Source organism: Aphelocoma coerulescens, chromosome 4, assembly GCF_041296385.1.
Source record: "Aphelocoma coerulescens isolate FSJ_1873_10779 chromosome 4, UR_Acoe_1.0, whole genome shotgun sequence".
NCBI lineage: Eukaryota > Metazoa > Chordata > Aves > Passeriformes > Corvidae > Aphelocoma > Aphelocoma coerulescens.
In genome coordinates, this window is record NC_091017.1 from 55,668,237 (window position 1) to 55,681,552 (window position 13,316).

The window sequence follows — 13,316 nt, forward strand, 5'->3', positions numbered from 1 at the left end:
CTGCAACAAAGATAAGCACTTTGTTAAAAACATGAGTGCAATTCCATTGCCTTAAACTCTGAAGCTGTGAGGAGGGGAAACTCTGACAAGCTGTTTCTGGCCCACTGTGTTTTGTGGGTTTGTCATCTGAGTGCTGATGTGGCAAAGTACATGCAATATATGTTATGAAATAAGAAAAAAACAATCTGATATTCCTATGGCTTAGTAATTGTAAAAAATTATTTAAATAAGTATTCTAAAATTTTAAAAATATAATAAATAATTTTTATTTAGAAATACTTTTTTAAAAGGGATACTGCAGTTTTTGTGCCCACATATATACACAAAATCATGAGAATTGAGTCAAATGTGTGCACAGATGCATGTCATCATAAGATGTGAGCTTCTTTTCTGTGGCTGCAGGGACCTAAGGCATGTTTTCACATGGGCTTTTTTGATATATCTGTACTGCCTGGAATACGGGCTTTTATAAAAGTTTTATAAATGGTATATGCATTATTTAAGGTGCATTAACTGCTATATCACTTCTAGATTTTGCTTCAGATGGGATAAAGCAACTTATTCCTGATATTGCTTGAAGCTCTGCTGTGAAGCCCTCTGAAGCAGTATCACTACCTTGACTCTAGTGGAACTGTGCTAATTTGTTCTAATAAAGAATGAGGACTTGTTAGGTTAAAAGAAATTGTGTCAAACCATGATCTGATATCCCAGGGATGTCGGTGGATTCTGACTGATACATGAATTTGCATGACTGAGCACGGTATTTTTTCTTTAGGTTAGAAATGCAGGCATTTATCTTGGATACTCCTTCAGCATCTTATTCACAAGGCAAAAAGGATCTTGGAGACACAGGTTTCTAAAAGAATGTCACCAAAACATGATAGGGCTGAAACCCCTTTTTGAGTGACGGTCATAGTCCCACCATTCCCTTCTTCACTCAATTGGAATGAAATCAATAGAAATGTTAGTTTCTAGAAATCAGTTTGCCCTGAATGTGTTTCTAGTGAGGCCAGGAGAATTCCTTTCACCTTCTCTGGAACATAATTTATCTTCTTTCCTTCCTTACATATACTACTTCACATAGGCCTACAGGTGGCAAGGGAGGGATTTTAGCAGAACTAGGACAATACAACCCTTTTACCTCCATTTCCAGTTATCATATAGAAGGAACAGAGCTCTAGAACTAAACAGACATGGATTCCCTGTGTTGGCTTATCCCATACACCACTCAAGGGAGGTTAATCCAGGGCATGGGACATATTAGACTGTTTGCTTGCTAGAAATAAATTCCCTCGGAATACCCACCAGCACCTTTAACGGCTGAAGAAGTCCAGAAGCTTGTAGAGCTCCTGATAGCCAGCACCATCAAGAGTAGTGCAGGGATGGAGTGAACTTGGTTTTAACAGTGGCAATTCCTCAGTACATCTCTGGGGTTATAAATCCATCTCTCCTTTGCTTCTTCCCTCAGAGATACAGCATCACAGGTGGGAGATCTGCACACCAAAGGAGCTCCACACTACCATTTTATTTACCATTCCTTACAAAAGAGTGCAATAAGTAAGATGCTAACAGCCAAAACATCGACTAACACACTCATGAGAGTGAAGTTTTGGCAAGTCTTAATCCATTTTTGTGCAAAGGATCACTACAGGCTCTGCCACACAGTCCACAGACTGATTCACAGTCTGGAATTTCAGGCTCATACACAGTGTGATCCCACAAGCTTATAGTCATTGATGCTCTGCCTGGTTCATGTTTTTAGTGGGTTTAGCACTGTAAGAAAATAAAGATTTTCACTGACGATTTACTTAGCCACAAGCAAATGAAATTGTGTTCAACCTATCAATAAAGTGACATCAGTGAAGAACAAGAAATGGGCTCAGTAACTTGGACTCAATCAATAAATGAACCGTGGCATCCATTGTAATAACATCTAAGTGTCAAATGTGCACATGAAGAATAGCAGCAAACCCAAAAGGTGCAATTTTTCCTCCCTCTGTGCTTCTATTTGTTTGTTTAGATTGGCTGAGTTGCCCTCACTTGTTTGTATCTAGGAGTGACGGTGTTCCAACACGCCGTTGCCTTTGTTCCTGAGAGAGGCCTCTCGTGAAGAAACACCTTACCTTTCCCCTGGATGTGTTGGGGTTACACCTCAGCCCAGGCCGGGTGGCAGGCACTCCCAGCTCTGGCTGCTCTCCCAGCATCCTTCTGGCCATGCTGGGAGTGAATGCGAGGGTGGAGGGAGGATCACAGGAGATCTGCCTGGTGGCATGCTCTCAGGTCCAGCTCTTGAACCAGTGCCCCAGCCTAGAAGTGAGCATGCAGAGAGGAGTGAGGCTGGTCAGAGGTGATGCCAGCTGAGAGGGCAGGCTCACTCTGGCTATGTGCCATATCTCTGTGAAAGATGCTGCAACGGCAGTTCTTGCCTTGGCTCAAACAGACCCAGTGTCTAGCAGGATCATTTATTACTTCTAATGAAGCAAGTATAAGTGGCAAATAGGAAATTTTGGGCAGCCTTGGCTGGCCCCAAACAAAACAAAGCAGAGATATTGCTCCTTGTTGTGTTTGACCTGCTCTCATCCTCTGCAGTTCTTCACTTTTGAGCAGTCTTGTGTTCGCACTGCCAGCCCAAGCAATGGGTGAAATGGTGTGGAAACACTTTTCATTATCTGGAGCCACTTTCAATTGTAATAATTAAATAGATGAGAGCATTCTGACTTGTCCTATGATGAATGGTGCCTGCTGGTGGTACACTTTGTCTGGAGATAGTATTGTCCTTTAGTAAGAAGAAAGTCTTCAGAAGTGGCCAAGATACTCAGTTTCCCATCCCTACATTTTTAACCAGTATCTGACTAATGTGTGTGATCAGATAAATGGCTATCCTATCACTCAAAATGGTAACAGTAACCATTGCGAAACCAAGTATTATTTTTAAATTTCTGACTTTAATCATTTCAGTGTTCTCCTTCAGAGCTGACTGTATATGAAAGGAGATGAAAGCACCATGTGAAAAACAAGTGAGCTGGGATTCCTTCAAGGGAAAGGCTAAGGGAATGTACACCATTAAGAGGATTTGAAAGCCCACAAGTACGTAGCTGTAACATGAAATACTGAATATCACTGCAGAATACTTCAGGATTATTCCAAACTACCAATCAGGTTTCAGTCTAGATTCAGGTGATAAATTGCAAAAAAAAAAGGGAAGTACAATCAATCATGGAAAAATCCTGCTAACAGGTTTGCAGCACTATTCTCACACTTGGAGATGGGACACTAACAGTTTGGGTTCAGAATTTGGTATTTTGATGGTGATAAATTGAGTGGCTCTTAGACTGTGCCTAGCAAACTTTACTAAGGCATCTTTTATGACCTTTCCCATAATCTGGTGATGCTTAGAGTGTTGGTAATCATTAAAATACAATTTGTCATCTCCCTTCACAGTGGTCTGTGACATCTATTTAGTACTCTCTATGTTATTTCTGGATGACTATTTTCATACATTACTCTGTTGTTTAAAAAAACAGCAAAAAATGTAGCTTTTTGTGACTGATGTGCAGTACCAGAAAAATCACCCAGCTAGGAGTCTACAATAGAGGCAAAACTTCAGTGCCCTTCAATATCCTCATGGAATAAATGGAGTTGGGCTGAATCAAATTAAATAATTTCAGGTTTTTAAATCCTCCCTGCTTAGGGGACCATTTTGAAAGCAAAAAGCCAAGGAGTGCGCCCTCAGCCAATTTGCAGACAGTGCCAAGCTGAGTCGTGCAGTTCTTATGCCTGAGGGATCGGATGCCATCCCGAGGGACCGGGACAAGCTCAAGAAGTAGGCGCATGGGAACCTCATGAGGAGCAACAAGGCTAAGTGCAAGTGCTGCACCTGGGTCAGGGAAGCCCCTGGTATTCATGACAGTCTGGGGGATGAAGGAATTGAGAATGGCTCTGTGGAGAAGGACTTTGGGGTACTGGTGAATGAGAGGCTGGACATGAACTGGCAATGTCCTCTCAAAGACCAGTGAGCCAACCACAGCCTGGGCTGCATCAAGAGAAATGTGACCAACAGGCCGAGGGAGGTGATGCTCCCTCTCTACTCCACTCCCATGAAACCACACCTGGAGTGCTGCATCCAGCTCTGGCGGTCTCAGCATAGGAAGAACATTGACCTGTTGGAGCAAGTCCAGAAGAGGGCCATGAGGATGATCAGAGGGCTGGATCACCGCTCCTGTGAGGAAAATCTGAGAGTTCAGGTTGTTCACCCATGAGAAGAGAAGGCTCTGGGGAGATCTTATAGCACATTCCAGTAGCTAAAGGGAGAAAGATAGGGACAGATTTTTAGCAGGGTCTGTTGCAATAGGATAAGGGTAATGGTTTTAAAGTAAGAGGGTAACCTGCTGACTAGGTATAAAGAAGAAATTTTTTATGATGATGGTGGTAAAATGCTGGAACATCTTGCCCAGAGAGATGTTAGATGGTTCATCCCTGCAAGTGTTCACATTCAGGTTGGACAGGGGCCTGACCAACCTGATCAAGTTGATGTATCTGTTCATTGAAGGCGCTGGACTAGGTGTCCTTTGAAGGTCCCTTCCAACCCAAATTGTTCTATGATACTATAATTCTAGGATTATAAGATCTGGACCTAGCAGAGATGAAGCTCAATTCAAATGCAAACTGTTGTCCTCTGAGAAGTTTTGTTCTAAGCAGAATACTTGCACGAACAAGCTGGTCCTGAGAATCCCTCCATCTTGTGCAAAGATTAGTGAGGGTACAACATGTAATTCCAGTTTTGATAGACACTGAGTCCAAGCATCAAATCTGAATTGCAGCCTGCAGCTGGACTGAGACCCGGCCAACCACAAATATCTGTGACTGTGCCTATAAGTAGATAGCACTTTTTTCACTGAAATACATGTATAGAACAGCTCCTGATTTCATAGTAGTGAACAGAGCTCAAAAATACAGTGTCTGCCTAAGATGAAATGCTGTAAAGTGAATTTTGCATAATCTGGTGAAAGGTTTTTAAATTCTAAAATCTTAAGTAGGAGCAAGATTAATTTTGTAACTTGGGAGCTTGAAGCATGATTTTCTCACTAGCCATGCTGCTTGCCTCAGGACAGCCAGATTGAAGATCAATTTGCCACTGAGCTCAGAAAATACATCCATGTGCTTGCCAGAGTAGGCATTACAGATTTTCTCTTAAATCATTTCTTTGCATGGAAAAACAAATCCACTTTCAGTGTTAATGGAAGGTTTAAAAAATAGAAATACCATGAAATTACTCTGGGGAACTGATAGACTGGCTAAATGGTGCAGTTTTCTGGTACAGAACATTGTGTTACTCAGCTCTCCAGCTTTCATACAATAGATGGGAACTCTACAAGCATAAACTATTACTGGTTGTGTGTGCATAGGAGGAAATGATATCTGGTTTTAGTCCTTACATAGAAAAAAAACAAGTTTAGCAACATATTTGGTTTGCACATGTGACGTAGCTGTTGTAGAGAGGGTATTGCTGGTTCTCCTAGGCACCTTTTATATGAATATTTTTAATTAGTGTGAAAATCTGCTTGAGGGTATTTTTATCATAAACAGGAAAAAGGTTTACATTTTTCTTCCTCAACCATTACCCCTTGAGTTCCTGCTCCTCCTTTCACCCTGGCAGCAGCTGGCCCTGCCCTCCCCAGCCCTCCCTGCTGCCTTGGCAGAGGCCCATCCCCATCCCCAGCAGCAGCAGCCACAGTACCTGTCCATTTCTGACACTGCACTGCTGTCTGTTAACAAGGGTTAACAAGCTCAAGTCCCTGCAGCTTGCACCCAGCATTACCCCTCTTTCCTCCCCCTCGCCAACCACCTGCAGACATGCTGCTCGCCATTGTTTTCCTCCCAAAATTTTGCACCTCAGGCTCTCTCCAGCTGCCATGAAGATCTCTCATTTCTCAGCACAGTGACTGTCATTCAATGTCCCATGTCCCTGTCAGCTTTCTGCCTTCTCAGCCTCACTGCTTTGCTTGACTTCATGAAAGCAAAGCAAGACTTCACCCTGGTCACAAAAATGCCCCCTAACTGATCAGATCCCCATAGACAGTTTATTTTTTGATCTTTAAACCTCTTAGCTCTCATCACGTGGTTTTCCCACCACTTCCTCTTGAATAGTTTGCATCCTTCCAGCTGTTCCAAGACCAGCTCCACCAGACAAGGAATTTTGTCCCTAGTATCCCTGTTCTAATGTGGTCGGGCACCGTTGCACTGTCCCCTCTGACTCTTTTCCATTTCTCTCTCTAGATGGACTCCATTTCTTCAGCCTTTGAGCAGTGTGGCTTCCAGCACCCTGTACAGTGCTGCCAGATGCATGGCTTGAAAGCATACTACCCACCAATTCTTCCTTCACCCAGGGACTAGATGTCATTTTGGTTATGTTCTTCCAGTATGCTATTATTTTGCCTGACTCACCTGCACTCCTTCAGAGCCATTGTCTGTACATCCTGTATTTACTACTTCCTCTTTCCAATTCAACCCTCATTTTCTCCCCTCTCATAAGCATTACTATGTCTCATCAGCTGTTCCTCCAAAACAACTTACTTCACTCCACCAGCTGCGTTGCCCCATCCTATTTTTTTTCCCTTCAGAAACTGTGGATTTCCTCTTATCTCTTCTACCCACAAGATGCCTTCCAGCTCTATCCCACCTTCCTCTGCATCTGTCACTCACCCTGTAAGCAGTTCCCAATATCCTGTTCCTCCTGAACATGTCTGTTTATCTCCATGATTTTCTCTTAACTTCCTTTCAGACAATTCTCAAGTCACTCACTCTGTCCTTGGCATCCTCAACTGACTCATGTTTTTGTGGTAACTCATCTACCTCCAGCTGTGGCTTAGCCATTCTACTATTTCTAGGCAGGAACTCTTCACTGGGTTCCACCAAAAGAGAGAAGTGAGAGGCAGCCAGACACCTCTTACAGGCAGAGGATAGGAAAACCACAAAGCAGGAGGTCCACTGTGTGTTCAACCTTCAGATCTTCATCCCACTCATCTACAAATGTTTTTTCTTGTGCCTTGAATTTGATGAGGAGATGGGTATGCTGTGAAAGGCATCTGTGTACTGAAGCTTTGGGAAGTTTTGCGCTGCATGGAGATAATTAAGTACATAATAACTTCCAAATACGTAAGTACAGTCCTCAGGAACTGGCTTCGCAGAGATCTGTATCAATATCTCCTGAGATTTTGAGTAAAGCAAATAAGAATAAAAATATTTCATTCATCATCTTGGCAGTATGTTCTGGAAAGGCTGATTCAGACCCATTCTTTTCCATTTAGCTATAAAATCTCTGTATGTACTATCTTCTTAAGTGTTGTTTTAAATTAGAAATATTACTTGTCTCCTGGGGTTCATTCAAGCCAACTAGCTGCACTTGCAGAGTCTGATGAAGGTGTTTCTTGTCATCAAATGTTGGGAACTGAATTTGAGAGCAAATATTTGCCCAAATTGAACATAAGGTGCTAAGGACATTGTAAGAAGAATGCTCAACGCCAAAATGGCTACAGACTAGTTTCAGTTCCAGTGTTAATGCCCAAGGAAGTAGAATTAAGGTATTGTTAGCAACACGTGTATTCTCTTTTATTAAAAATTCTCACTTTTTAGAGCTCCACATGTCCAGTCAGCTCTCACAAAGCATTTTAAAACCTAATAGATCTTGACATAAGGATAGATAATAGATAATAAATAAATGAATGTCATGGTCCCTACACACCAATGCCCTACAGACACTGCTACCTGCACCCAGTGCCATCCCAATGGCTGCCAGGGCAGGTGTGCCTGCCAAGTGGTCCAGGTGCCACAGGTGCTCCTGAAGGCATCTCCTCCCAGACCACTGACAACCTGTCCATTTTCTCCTCTGCACCTGGTCTCCACAAGTGGATACAAAGGTCCAGGGATAAGATGAGGACATTGCTAAAGCATCCAGACCACGCATACCCCTCCCAGCTGTCCAGTGAGGATCCTTACTAAATCAACACCATCAAAGCCTCAGCCTGAGATTCTCCCTGTTTACACAAGATTTTCCCATCAGCAAATCCCAGAAGCAGCTTAGCTGAGAGACTTTTGCATTAAAATCAAAACCCATGGGGTATGTACATCTCTGATTTTAAAACATCAAGTTTCCCAGATCCTTTCCTAAGAGTGACTGTGGGTGGCATCACGAAATGCAGCAATACATGTAAAAGGGGTTGAACAGCTGTGTGTTCAGAAGAAGGGAATATTTTGAAATATCTGTCCGCAGTGTGAAGTTGCCAAATCACTAGCATAGCGTGGTCTTACAAAACAAGATAGAGTAAAAATAGGCAATTCTCCCTGAAAGCTTTGGATGATAATGTTTTGTAATACTATTTTTGAAAAAAAAAGCTGCAAGTAAGGGAGTGAACAAGAAACGTGAGATGTGTTGGTTTTTGAAAAAAAGCCTCTTTTTGTAGGGTGTTTTCTAGTCTGAAACATGACTTTGTATCAGTGTTGCCCATTCTTTGTTAGCAGCTCTAAAGAAACTGCTTGCAAATGTTCTTTCCCATCAACATTTGGTCTCTCTGTGAATCATGAGCAAGTTTTCTTACATATCTTGTGTATTTTGCAAGGTCTGTTCCCTCCAAGGGAATAGTGATAACTGAAACACCTATCCAGTGAAACCACTGGCCAAACAGCTCTGGGATCAGCTAGCAGCAGTGTTTCATAGTTTCTTTACCATCTCTTTTATCATCCAGAGGAGTGCTTTGTCAGGTGCTGAGGACTCATCCTCCAATAGATGAATATCTACAGGGCATTTTGTTCTGAAAGCTCAGCACAAGATACTATATTATGGGCCAAAAGGATGAGTAGGTATGGTAGGACTGTAGATCTTGAACTGCTGGCATGTCCAGGTAGGATTTCCAAGAGCCCAGACGCCCAGTCAAACCCACAGCTGGAGAGGTGTCCTCATGTGTGCCGCGTTCAGGCCACTGTTGAAAGAACTGTCTCAATTCATACTTCAGGTCTCTGCTGTTTTACTGTGATAAAGATCTTCCACAGCTCACAGGTATTATTTTTGCCCTCCCACCTGTTTTTTAGCAGCAGGTAGTTGCTAGTCCTTCTGCTCCTGAGGAGGGGATGTAGCTCCTGTCGGAGGAGATCAGTGCTGTACCAGTATTTCCTGGGGAGGTGGTTTCGACACGTTGCTTAGGGATGGGTCTAAACATATTCCTACTAGCCCCATGTGCTCAGATGCAGGTTCTTTACTGGGGATGGAAAGTTCTCAAAGCCTCTGCAGTAGGCCCTCTGGATCTGCCTGTGCTCTTTTCCAAAGCAAGTGTTGCCCTGCAGGATGAAATACAAATGCATCTGTTGAAAGAGAACTGGGACAAAATTAAATCCCATTTAAGATTCACAGAAATTTCCCCTCTGTTACCTGATTCCCATGTTTTAGTTTAGTTGTTTGGTCTCTGTGTTGTTAAGGTTGCTAACGATTTGCAAGTAAATTGGTGTTTCACTGATAGAGCCTTGTGAGTTTTAGGTGCTTTTTCACTTTTAGTATCCCCATGTATTAGTTGCTCCAAGCCAGTCTGAAGTTATACAGTGTCTGTATTAAATTAATGTTTGACTTTACAGTCTGTATGCTGTCCAACCCGGCACCTCCTCCGTTTGCAGTAAGTAAATATGCAAGTGTTACACTGCCCTTGAAACCTGTGCTCTGTGACAAAGGTTGCATGCTGAAAAGAGACTGAAATGCCAAATTTCCATGGGCCCCAGTCCCTTCTGTCAGACGTGCATTAATCAGAAGCCCACCCCCAGTGATGTGCAAAAGCGTGGTGCAGCACACTTTGGACCAGATGATACCAGGGCAGACTTGACCTCCTCAGAAACATCCACCTCTCTCTGAGCCTGTGGAAACCTTATCTCTGAGAGAGGAAAATGTGTGAATAACAGACTGAGTTTTTTCAAGGTGATGGCAATACAGGGAAGGGTTTTTTTATTTCTTGTGCAACAACAAAAAAAATGTTTGGTTTCTGGTGCTTTATATCAGCTAATCTACAAGGGCAGATTTAGAGGGAGGACCCATCAAATTTTCCACTGCTCTGTTTGCCCAGGGTGACATGATACAACTTTAGATGTGCTGTAGTAGAGCCATCATTTTTCTGCGGTAGCTACACCTGGCAGCTACAACAGATAACTGAGTTTCTTTGAAGTCCTCTGGCCTCAGAGTGTCAATACTGCACACTATTTGACTACCTTAGGCTTGTACCAGGCTAACATGATTTGTAGAAGTGTTAGCACTGTGGAAAATTGAGTATTTGTCCAACCTTCCCATAACAGGCAGTAACCTTGCTATGCTGCCAGGCAAACTAAATTTGAGCTGGCTCCCTAACAAGTGTGACACTCTTCTACTTCCAAATCTCACCACGGCAGACTCAGTTTTCAACCTTGCCAAAGACTAAAGACCATAGACCATGACATGGAACAAAGCAGTGATAAAAACTATATCTGACAAATATGTGTGGCCACCTCTCCTCCAGAGTCTTCTGCTGAAATGCTACTGCAACCAGGAAACATCAAGCTGGCAAAAGCAAATCTTTTCATGGAAGCATGGTCTTTTCCCACCAGGTTTTGTTGGGAAAATCTGAGAGATCTTGAATGGGGTCCTTATCCAAACTGAAGAGAGAAACAGCTTGGCTGGACCTCCTCCCTTGCCTATCTAGCACACCTCTCTGGGAGCAGCATTCGTTACCAGGTGGAGCAAGACTGCCACAAGAAGTTCCTGCTCCCTGAATCTGGTTAGGCAGGGTCTTAAGCCAGATGAGCTCTTTCAGATAAACCCCCTCCTTCTGCCCGGGGGTCTCAGAGGTGATAGCCACAGCTGAGACTCCAAGCAGCTCTATGAAATAGCAGGGTGTTTTTACTTCTACTGAGGTAGCAGGAAGGCACCAAGGGGTTAACATGGTGTGGCTTACACACAGCCTGAGAAGCTGGCAGAAGATGGGTCTCTCTCCCCCCCCTGCACAGTTATCGCACTTTTCCTCACACGTTGGGAGCAGACACTGTAAAGCAGCTGTGGGGGATTTTCATCCAGAGGGTATACAAGCTGATGTTGGGAATTCATGAGGTTTATGCAAAAGATATTGATCAGTCTTGCAGGTTGTCCTACAGCAGCAGGATTATGTCTAGCAGCTGTAGGGAAGTCCATATGCCTTTTCTAAACATGTCAGCAATCCTGCCCATTCCCAGTAAAGAGCCATCCTAGCAGGCAACCACAGCAGCAGGCTGCTGCCATGGTGGCACAGTACCAGATGTGTGAAACATTCCCCTTCTGCCTCTCCTTTTCCAGGCAAAAGGGGAGGGGAGGTGAATGCAGACCAGCAGGAGAGAGCAACACACCTGAAAGCACCCAGAGCAAATGGACCTTGGACAGCTGAGCAGGGTTGTCTGTGTTGGGCACACTGGGCATCTGGTATAGGCTGTAGCCACAGGGCTTGTATTGCTGCAGCGAGTTGCCATCCATCAGCCCCTGCAGGCTTGCCCTGGGCCCCCGGCCCTGAGGAGTCCTGGCTCAGGGAAGGCACTCCTGATTCCAGTGACACATCTGCTTGAGTCAAGCCACAAGCCATTGCTGAAGCAAGTGTCACCTGTGCATGCAAGCTGTTGAGCTGCACGGAGCTGTGCTGCTGGCCACCTGTGAATACACACACAGCACTGTACCCAGCAGGCAGAGAGTGCCTCTCCAACCTGACCAGACTCAGCTGGTGTCCCTCAGCCCAGCATCACTGGGTATGGACATCCCCAACGCTGTGCAAGGCCATACAAGATCCAGATCAACAGCAACCCCATCAAATGGACCCCATCACAGTGATCATTGTTACACCATGTGGCAGGTCTTAGCAGCTAATCTGTCTAGCTAGAGCAGCTGTGGTGTAGATTTTCTTCCTAAATATGTGCATTAAAATACATACTGTTTAAGCTGGGGATCCAAATTAGACAAAATTAATTGTTCTTCCACAAACCAGGATTGAAATCCTGTGGCAGACAAGGCAGTATCACAAAACCAGAACACACAATGTAGCCTAGATTTTCCCATTGCTCCTCCATGAGCAAATATCTGTGTACCAGGTCCAAAATATATTTCCCATGTGGGAAGCAGCCACTCCATGTTGAGTCCCAGCCTCTGGGTGCTTCCCAAGTTCAGCAGCTACCCTTTCCTCCTCAGGGAGCAGCAGTGTCACCTTATCAGCACTGTGCTCAGTTGCCAGCCCATTTCATCTGCCCTCTGCTTATAATTGTTAACTTCCTGAGAACAGGCAACCTCTGTTTAGCACAGGTAGAGCTTTAACTCTGAGGCACTCCTGAAAAAGCTGAGACACGGGAGTAGAGCAAGGTGTTGCAGATCGCCTTGTCCACTTCTTCCCCGTCTTCGTGTTTAGGCTCCCTTTGCATTATTTCATCATGCAGCTCAGGTCTTTTTGTTACGATTTTGGAGGTTTAGCTGTCATTTGAATGACTGCTCTCTTATGCCAAAGATTAACTTGGAAATTTATGTACTCCCACAAATTAAGCATTCCCTCTCAGCTCTCGGCAAGGCACGCCTAGGCTTGCCTGCAATCTCAGAACAGTACAGAGAAAGGTTATCATGACTTACCTGCCACAAATTACCTATTAATAGCACCACTCATGTACCTTTTTTTCCCCGTCATGACATGCTTTCCCTAGATCCCCCTCTTAGCACGTTTCCCTTTTCTTGAGTGCTTTGTTTTTCCTGTGGAGAACAGGGCAGGTAGAAGAGGAGCAACCTTTCCAGCACTAGCTCTGCCCCCGTGGCCCCGGCACTGCCTTCTCCCACAGATGTTTGCCGGGAGGGTGGGACACGGGTTGTTCACAGCCTGGTAAAACATTGACCAGAGCAGGCGGACGAGGCGGTGGAGGCGCAGGGCTGCCCAGGCAGGCCGGCAGCGAGAGCCCAGCGGCAGCCAGCGCCCACGGGAACACACCAGCTTCTCCCCAGGTACCGCTTTCCACTTTCATTTTCCCAGCCTTGAAAGGCAGAAGGGCAATGGTGCTGGGTTATACGGTTTGCCAAAGCTCTTCTCCCTGGAAGTAGGAAGAGGAGTTAGCCTTGTTATTTTGCAGTTTGCTTTTATCAGCCGTAGTTGGCTGAATGGTGTCATCTAGAGCATGGGTTGATTAATCCACGCTTGATTAGCTAGTTGTTTTGGATTTTATTGCATTTTCAAATAAACAAAATTAGTGCATAATTGCATATGAAAACTTCATTGTCTTCTAATAAAACTCAAACCTGGCTTCTGCTCGTCTTCTAA

At 44.3% G+C, this 13,316-nt stretch overlaps 1 protein-coding gene across 3 annotated transcripts in view; it reads left to right on the plus strand.

Moving 5' to 3' along the window:
• RBM47 (RNA binding motif protein 47) overlaps positions 1-13,316 on the plus strand; it is a 75,555-nt gene that overhangs the window by 21,559 nt on the left and 40,680 nt on the right. Inside the window, exon 1 of one of the 3 annotated variants that reach the window (XM_069014240.1) lies at positions 12,915-13,003. The exons of the other annotated variants lie outside the window; for them this stretch is intronic. The gene's annotated coding sequence lies outside the window, so the exon portion shown is untranslated. Of the gene's footprint in view, positions 1-12,914; positions 13,004-13,316 lie in introns of those variants that run through there. 3 annotated transcript variants of the gene reach the window in all.